The 9,723-nt window shown below is 44.5% G+C and overlaps 1 protein-coding gene across 1 annotated transcript in view; it reads right to left on the reverse strand.

Annotated features, from left to right (window-relative positions):
- LOC103275844 (GON-4-like protein) overlaps window positions 1–9,624 on the reverse strand; it is a 134,355-nt gene extending 124,731 nt beyond the window's left edge. Inside the window, 1 exon segment of the mRNA XM_021706566.1 lies at window positions 9,358–9,624. The gene's annotated coding sequence lies outside the window, so the exon portion shown is untranslated.
- Window positions 9,625–9,723: the final 99 nt, after the last annotated feature.

Here is a 9,723-nt window from a genome sequence, read left to right on the forward strand (position 1 = left end):
GAGCCCAGCAGGTCGAGGCTGTGGTGGCCAGGAGCGGCCACTGCACTCCAGTCTGGGAGACAGAGTAAGACTCCAACTCAAAAAAAAAAATAAAAAGTATGCAGACAAACTACACACATTCAGAAGAAAAGATTCAGATTGGTGAGGACATTCAAAGCCTTGACACATGAAAAACACTAGGAAAATGGGGGACGTATAGCCAAGAAAAGAATGTTAAGACATAACATACAACTTACTACTTTTCTTCAACTATAGGAAAGGTCATATGGAAGAAAAACAGATCTGTTTCTTCTATAGGGCTCTAAGAAACAGAGCCAAGAAAAAGAGACAAAAACTACAATATGTACCTTCCTTACTCTCAGAGATACAATGGACTATCTCAAGACTATTACATGCCTTGCTTCAGAAGCAAGCATAAACTGAACAAGTGTTTGCTAAGAAGAATATTACAGCATAGTTGCAAGCATCAAAGAGCTTGCTGTATCACAATGCCTCAGTAATCTTCAAATGGTTCTCATCTTTTATGTGCAAAAAGAATGAACTGTTGTGTTTTCAACAATATACATTCCCAGGTCCAGCCCATGAGTCTGATTCTTAGGTCTGAGGTAAGCCCAAAGTGTGCATTTTTAATAAGCACTCCTGAGAGACCTCCACAAAAGGTGATTTTGATGGAACTGATCCCTGGAACACACTTTGAACGAATATGACTCTAAACACATATAACACAATTTTTTTTTTTTTTCTTGAGTTGTAGTCTCACTCTGTTGCCCAGACTGGAGTGCAGTGGCCACTCCCGGCCACCGAAGCCTCGACTGCTGGGCTCAGGCAATACTTCCGCCTCAGTCTTGCGAGTAGCTGGAATTACAGGCATGTACTACCACGCCCGGCTGATTTTTTTGATTTATTGTAGAGATGAGGTCTCGCCAAGTTATCCAGGCGGGTCTCGAACCCGCGGGCTCAGGCAATTCACTCACCTCAGCCTCCCAAAGCGCGGGATTACAGGCTGAGCCACAGAGCCCGGCTCATAATTTTTAAAATGCCTCATTCATTGGTTTCAACAATTCCAAACGGTTATCTATCTGTACTTCCAAAAAGCAATGCTTCAAATCAACAAAATAAACTATGATAATGATTTCATATATTCTGTCTCTACTTGTCTTTTACAAATATTTATTTATTTTAAGCTTAATTTTACTTATTTAATTTGTTTTTTTTTTAGTTAGAATCTCACTCTGTCGCTGAGGCTGGAGGGCAGTGGCATGCTCATGGCCACTGCAGCCCCGATCTGCTGGACTCAAGCAATCCTTCTGCCTCAGCCTTCCAAGGAGCTAGAACCTTAGGCACGTACCATCATGCCCTGCTAATTTTTCTTGACTTATTGTAGAGATGAGGTCTCGCCAAGTTGCCCAGGCGGGTCTTGAACCCTTGGGCTCAGGCAATCCTCTCACTTCGCCCTCCCAAAGTGCTGGAATTATAGGCGTGAGCCACCATGCCAGGCCCAAATATTTATTTTAAAAGGCAAACACAGACCACAATCTTTCCTGTATTTTTTCCTTCAAATAATCTGAAATTAGATCTGACTTACCAAGCTAAATAAAGAAAAAAAACAAAACACTTACCACTCCTTTCTCCACCACTTCCTTCAGTTTAGAGCGTGTCATTTTGGGTTCCTAAGGAGAGGGAAATGGAAGGGAAATAGTCAACAAAAATAGCCATGTGATTTCTGGGATTTTGAGATGTTAACTTTGCCCCCGGCTGTAAAACGGTTTACAAACTCCCAAGTGGCTCCTAACACTTAATCAGTTACAGATAAGTCGGTTCATTAAAAAAGCGAGAATGAGCTACTCACAAACACTGGCATGTCTTCTGTCTCACTGACGGCTGCTTTCATCATAGCTACCACATGTTCACTTGTGGTAACTTCCTGGAAAAAAATGAAATTTCACTTTTGGCAACAAGGGCTTGTCACCTACACAACATTCATCTCAATGTAACTCTGACAGATCCATGTAGTAGATAACTGAAAGCTATACATATAACTCAAATAGCTCTAGATTGAAGTAAAGCAAAGCAACTGAAAGCAAAAAAGGTAAAGCTGAAGTTTTTGTTTTGTTTCGTCAAGCAATCCACTCACCTTAGCCTCCCAAAGGTGAAGAATTACAGGCTGAGCCACCGAGCCTGGCTAGAGCTGAAGTTTTGAACAGAGGCACATAATTTCAAACAATGTAGCAGCAAATGAACCAGTCTCAATAGTTGCTGCTAGGAACAGGAATGGCTCACATAAGAGATCCTGAGGAAGCCAGGCTCGGTGGCTCAGCCTGTAATCCCACGTCTTTGGGAGGCTGAGTTGAGTGGATTGCATGAGACTGTGGGTTTGAGACCCGCCTGGGCAACTTGGCAAGACCTCATCTCTACAATAAATCAAGAAATCAGCTGGGCGTGGTAGCACATGCCTGTAATTCCGGCTACTCGGAAGGTTAAGGCGGCAGGATCACCGGGAGCCCAGCAGGTCGAGGTTGCCGTGGCCGGGTACAGCCACTGCACTCCAGTCTGGGCGACAGAGTGAGACTCCAACTCAAAAAAAAAAAAAGAGATCCTGAGGTAACTACATGCTGAAGAGAGAATAACAATCAGCAAAGACTCTGCAAACACCTGTGATGAATAATATTTACATATGTATAAAGTAGAAAAACTGTTTACTGGGCATCTTTTCAGATATATCAACCCACAATAAGTGAATCCAGTAACAACATTATCATCTTCGAATCAGCTAACAAATACAGTAAATAATCAAATCGGTGGAAGGAAGCAGAGGAACAATTTATCTTCCCAATTAAGTTTTTCTTTAACATGTGTTCAAGCCGGGCTCGGTGGCTCAGCCTATAATCCCAGCCTTTTGGGAGGCTGAGGTGAGTGGACTGCCTGAACCCGTAGGTTCGAGATCTACCTGGTCGACTTGGCGAGACCTCATCTCTATAATAAATCAAAAAATTAGCCGGGCGTGGTAGTGCGCGCCTGTAATTCCAGCTACTCAGAAGGCTGAGACAGAAGGATCACCGGAGACCAGCAGGTCGAGGCTGTGGTGGCCGGGAACGTGCCACTGCACTCCAGTCTGGGTGACAGAGTAAGTCTCCAACTCAAAAAAAAGAAAAAAAATTTACAAATTCTCTAAGCATGCAAAAGTTACATATTCCATGAAGGAACTACAGCTTTGAAATGCCAATAACTACATTAGTTAAATTTATGTCATCACTTGAAGTCACAATTTTTAAATTATTTTGGGTCAACATCACTTTCTGCCATTAACACCCCTGATGAGGCAACCACTAAAAAAGAAAAAAGTGATTTCTACACCATGAAATATAAGGTGAAGTTATAAATTAAGATGGCAATAAGCAAGAAAATCTAATCTCTTCATAAAAAAGGATATAAATGAAAAAAACACTACTCCAACTAACTGGAAGGAAAATTACAAAAGAAACTAGCAGCATATCTTAAAACAAAACAAAAAGTTACTAGTTATATTTCCATCTCCTGTGGTAGCCAGGTTTCAGCTATCTCATCTAGCACAAAACAGATGTCACAGCAGAGATCCCATTAATTGCAGTAAGGTTGTATATGACCTCTAAAAGACTCACACTAAGCCAGACTTGGTGGCTCAGCCTGTAATCCCAGCGCTTTGGGAGGCTGAGGTGAGTGGATTGCCTGAGACTGTGGATTCGAGACTTGCCTGGGCAACGTGGCGAGACCTCATCTCTACAATAAAATCAATAAAACATTAGCCGGGTGTGGTAGCGCGTGCCTGTAGTTCCAGCTACTTGGAAGGCTGAGGCAGAAGGATAGCCGGAGCCCAGCAGGTCGAGGCTGCGGTGGCCGGGAGCGTGCCACTGCACTGCAGTCTGAGCGACAGAGTGAGACTCCAACTCAAAAAAAAAAAAAAAGACTCAGACTAATATACATAACTCAAGTAGCAATATGAAATGATTTTAAATGAAGACCACAACCATAGTCTCACATACATGGTAAGACTTCTTCATTGTGGCTGGCAGATGTCTTGGGCAGGAATGAAGGTAGCTAATTGTCTACTAAAAAGGCATGGACAAAAAGAGAATAAAGTCTCAAATGGAACTGCTAAAGTTGTTAGACTAGTACCTAATAAGATAATGGGAAGCTATGCACTTGTATTTTAGAACACAACACGCCGGGCTCGGTGGCTCAGCCTGTAATCCCGCGCCTTTGGGAGGCTGAGGTGAGTGGATTGCCTGAGCCCGCGGGTTCAAGACCCACCTGGACAGCAAGACCTCATCTCTACAATAAATCAAAAAATCAGCCGGGCGTGGTAGCGCATGCCTGTAATTCCGGCTACTTGGAAGGCTGAAGTGGAAGGATGGCTGGAGCCAAGCAGGTCGAGGCTGCGGTGGCCGGGAGCGGCCACTGCACTCCAGTCTGGGTGACAGAGTGAGACTTCAACTCAAAAAAAAACACAACACAAGAAAAAGACATGAAAATCCTTTTCCAGCCGGGCTTGGTGGCTCAGCCTGTAATCCCAGCAATTTGGGAGGCCGAGGTGAAAGGATTTCCTGAGCCCGCAGGTTCGAGACCAGCCAGGTAAACTTGGCAAGACCTCGTCTCTACAATAAATCAAAAATTAGCCAGGCATGGTAGCGCACACCTATAGTTCTGGCTACTTGGAAGAATGAGGCGGAAGAATCACCGAAGCCCACCAGGTAGACCAGGAGCATGCCACTGCCCTCCAACCTGGGTGACAGAGTGAGACTCCAACTAAAAAAAAAAAAAATCCTTTTCCAGTCTTGATCCTTAAAGACCCTGAATCATTTTTGATGGTTGTCACAAGCATTTTTAAAAACTGTTAAGTAGCTAATACATATAAGAGACTATATACATATATATACTACAAACATGACATTTATGTTGTGAAAAAAATAACACCATGAGCCTACTACATGTTAAAAACTAGATAAAATATTAAACTTTTCACAAATTTGCATAACATTCTTATCCAAGGGTCAAGTCAATACACAGAAGAGACAATCAGACCATTATTTTTCCTAAGACCTCTACATTATCTTGCAGAATTCTATATGTCCCATTGAAACATCTTTCTGAATTTCTCGCTCTTTTAAAAATGCAGTACTTATTTTTTATTCCCAGTATTTGGCTCATGGGTTGCCTGTCAAATAGCTACTGAATTTTACCCCAGAAGGGTTTTCTAGATGTATGTATACCCAGAAATGACACTAAGACCTTTTTTTATATACACTCACTACCATAGGGAAATATATCCCAAAACAAGATAGGGAATACAAATGAGGTTTGCCCTCCTTTTCAAAAAAACATTGGAGGAAACCAAAACACATTTTTTAACTACAATGTTGCATACAAATTGTGAGCACTTTCTACATATTCCTAAGAACAAGTAATGGCAAAATTCTTTGCAATTAGGTAAATAAATCTCAGCTTTCAGGAATATGCTTCCTTTCTTCTTGTCCTTTTGTGAGTACCCACCATCATACAATTCAGATTCAACTGGATTAGAATCTCTTCAAAAACAGAGACCATGTATTATTCATCTTTGTGGTCTTTGTATAAGAGTACTCAAAGTTTGGTACAACTAACCTCAACTCCAAGATATGAGCTTCCAACTACCTCAGTACCAATGCAAAACAGGAAAAAGAAAAGCCTTCTCAAAAGTTTGAGAAAAAGATACTGAGAGAGAATAAAGTCAGACACTAGTGCTACATTAAATTCCCTTACCACCTAACTCAGAATCATGTACTAACACTGCAGAAGTAAATCTGCAAAAATAAAAATAAATTAAGAACATGGACTCTAAAGTTCTCTTTACTGCCAAGATGTTCAAATACAATCACTGAATCTTTCACTTAAAACTCATACTGCCGGGCTTGGTGGCTCAGCCCATAATCCCGCCTTGGGAGGCCAAGGCAAGTGAATTGCCTGAGCCCGCGGGTTTGAGACCCACCTGGGCAGCGAGACCTCATCTCTACAATAAATCAAAAAATCAGCTGGGTGTGGTAGCGCATGCCTGTAATTCCGGCTACTTGGAAGGCTGAGGCAGAAGGATCGCCGGAGCCCAGCAGGTCAAGGCTGTGGTGGCCGGGAGTGGCCACTGCACTCCAGTCTGGGCGACAGAGTGAGATTCCAACTCAAAAAAACCCCAAAAAAACCCAGAAAACAAAAACAAAAAAACTCATACCAACAACTCCATCCCTAAAACAAAACTAAAAAATAAAAAATAAAAGGCTTTCAAATGAGACCTGAAGATAAATTGGCTCTATTTAATTATAGTTTAAGTTCCTGAAAACATATGCATAAGTCATGTGATTGTACTTATTTTCATTTTCTAACTTGAGGGCTCAGTGTCTTTAATCAGAATCTCAGAAGGGTAAATGAGCCCAAACAACTTTAAGAACCACTAATCTAACATATCAAGAAACATTCTGGTGAGACACGGTAGCTCACGCCTGTAATCCCAGCACTTTGGGATGCAGAAGGAAGATCACTTGAGTTCAGGAGTTTTTTTGTTTTGTTTTTTTTTTTGAGTTGGAGTCTCACTCTGTCACCCAGACTAAATAAAGTGCAGTGGCCGCTCCCGGCCACCGCAGCCTCACCTGCTGGGCTCCGGTGATCCTTCCGCCTCAGTCTTCCAAGTAGCTGGAACTATAGGCACACGCTACTACACCCGGCTAGTTTTTGATTTATTATAGAGATGAGGTGTCACCAAGTTGCCCAGGTGGGTCTCGAACCCGCGGGCTCAGGCAATCCACTCACCTCAGCCTCCCAAAGGCGTGGGATTACAGGCTGAGCCACTGAGCCCATCATGTCCAAGAGTTTGAGACTAGCCAGGGCAACAAAGTGAGACCTCATCTCTACAAAAAAAATCAAAAAATTAGCTGAGCATGGTAGTGTTTGCTTGCAGCTCCAGTTACTCAGGAGGCTGAAACAAAAGGATTGTCTGAATCCAGGAGGTCAAGGCTGCAGTGAGCTGTAAGCCTGACCCTGCACTCCAGCCTGGGTGACAAGAGTGAGACCGCACTCAAAAAAAAAAAAATTCAATTTTCCAGAGAAATACAGTTAAATTGACTTAGGTCACGCATTCTTTCCTATTCATAGAGGAGATCCTTACTATAACATTAGTCTTTCAAAGGATTCCTTCAGCCCAGCCAAGAAGTTCCAACATCCACAAATACATGTATCAACAATTTCCAGATCCCAAAAAGTTTACTCAAAATGCAAAATAAATAAATAAAAGTAAAAAAAGCCAAAGAAGGCAGAACCAATCACAAATGAACCACCATGTTAGGTTCTTAAATGCTCTCGTATGCTTCCATATCAAACTGTTTGAAAGGCCTACATTTCCTCTAAACTGAATAGACTTTTAAGAAAGTTTTCCTGTTTTTAATTCCACACCGACTTGTCTGCCTCACTCAACTTTATGAGGATCACTGTCAAGACAACTCTCCTCATACACACAGGTCCTTTTACAGGCAACACCTTGATTCTTCTCATCCCAAGACAGAGACCATTTACTGAACAGGTAGTCAACAAATATTTATTGAATGAAAGTTACGCTGCTCTAGCACAAGTTAAGCTGTGAAACCTTCCCTCTCTCAGACATACAAGCTAAAGTGCCACAAATGCTCTACTTCCTCCATAAACAAAAATAATACAGTCATGGATATTCACGTCCTACAGGTCAGGCTGGCCAAAGACAACCTACGTTCCATATTCATGTCTGACACAACTGTGTTCCTCCAAATACAATCTGACCAATCCAATGTGCAATACAGTGAGATTTGCCAGCAAAGACCCACCGAGGGACCGTGGTATGGTGAATATGTTACTGTACTAGTGGAGAAAATGTTTAAGTTATAGTCCCAACTTTCTCACTCATTTAACACGCAACCTTGCAAAAGTTCTCTCTCTATACTGACATTTCCTATTTTGCAAAATGGGAGAAAACGACTATAAAACCAAATCACAAAGATTTAGAATCACACATCAAATCTAATCATCAAGCAAGAAAATAAGCTGTACTTCTGTAATTTCAGTGTAATAAAATGGTACGATCCTAAAAAAATAAATAAAAAATGAAAAGAAACCGAAAGAGCATTCTTAACCTATTTTAAAATGTTCATATAAACCCAGACAACAAAAAAGGCCGCCTATTCTTTATAGCCTCAGAGTGTTAAACTGTTAGATGTTCTGGGCCTTCACAACAACACAATTCACTCCATGCCAAAGCACAAACTATTCTTTTTTTTTCTGAGTTAGAGTCTCACTCTGTCGTCCAGGCTGGAGTGCAGTGGCATGCTCAGGGCCACCCCAGTGTCGACTTCTGGGCTCCAGCGATCCTTCCACCTCAGCCTTCCAAGTAGCAGGAACTACAGGCGTGTGCCACTACGCCCGGATAATTTTTTGATTTATTGTAGACAGGAGGTCTCGAACCCCTGAGTTCAGGCAATCGTCTCACCTCAGCCTCCCAAGTGCTGGGATTACAAGCTTGAGCCACCGTGCCAGGCCTACAAACTATTCTTAGCATCACACCTGGCTAGGCCAGGTTTCTCCCCTCCCCGGCCCCACACAGACATGCTACATAGAATGCTGCCATCGCTGCCCTTTCCCCTCAAGTAGCCAGGCGCTCCCAATCCCCCAAATACACACACGTATCAACCTGCCGGGAACATTCCAGCATTTATTTTAAAAATAAGCTCGCTTATAGGGGAACTCCATAGTACCGACACAAATACAGGCAGACTCTTCCGGAACACTTTCCATCCTGGCATCAACACACGAACAGCCGCTACACACCAACAGGCCATCTGTCTTCCACACCACAAACATCTCTTTCCACGCACAAACTCGCCAGCGACATTTATGAAACTTACAACACTGAGATCGTCCTGTCGTCCCTTCACACAACGTGTCAGGGCCGCCACAGACCTTGTCATATAGGTCAACTACCCCCTAAAGACCACCTCCCCACTCACTCACCCCTTGAACAGAAAGGGAGGCGCCAGTCAGGCCCACAGACACAAACTAACCTGTCAGGGGCACGGCCGACTCCGCCTCCACGCGCTTACCTCCCAGCCCCCTCCCCCAAGCCAGGAGCCCGCCGGTCAGGGACGCCCCTTCACCCCCGCCTGGAGGGACTTCCCGGTAAGCTCAGGATCCCCTCCCTGCTCTCCCCTCCCCCATCCCTCCCACCGCTCTCCCGGAGCTCCAGGTCCGGGAGATGACAGTGGCCCCGGGCCGCCACGGACTGAGCCGCCCGGGGAGTACTTAGGCCCAAAGGCCGACGCCAACCGTTCCACTCACCGTGTCAGAGGCCGAGGCCGAGAGCGATGAGAGTGCAGGGGAGCGGGGAAGAGGGGGTGGCCGCCAGGCTCCTCCGCTTCCCTTGGTCCACGGCGGATCCCTCCCGCTGGTCAGGAGGCGGCCAGCGGGTAAGCGGCTGGCGGAAATGCGAGAGAGGAGACGGGAAGCTGAAGGGCTACAGGGGCCAAACCGAGGGGAGGCGGGTCCCGCAACCGAGACGGGGATCGTCTCCCGCTCCGCAAAGCCAAAGCAAAATGGCGGCGGCGGCTCCCGAGGAGGCCCGGAGCGATGCCTCATGTCTTGTGCCCCCACCTCCCACTGCTCCCTCCCGGTGTCCTCCGCCACCGCCCCCCGCCACCCGACTCC

Source organism: Carlito syrichta, unplaced genomic scaffold, assembly GCF_000164805.1.
Source record: "Carlito syrichta isolate Samal-C Ts95f unplaced genomic scaffold, Tarsius_syrichta-2.0.1 Scaffold315800, whole genome shotgun sequence".
NCBI lineage: Eukaryota > Metazoa > Chordata > Mammalia > Primates > Tarsiidae > Carlito > Carlito syrichta.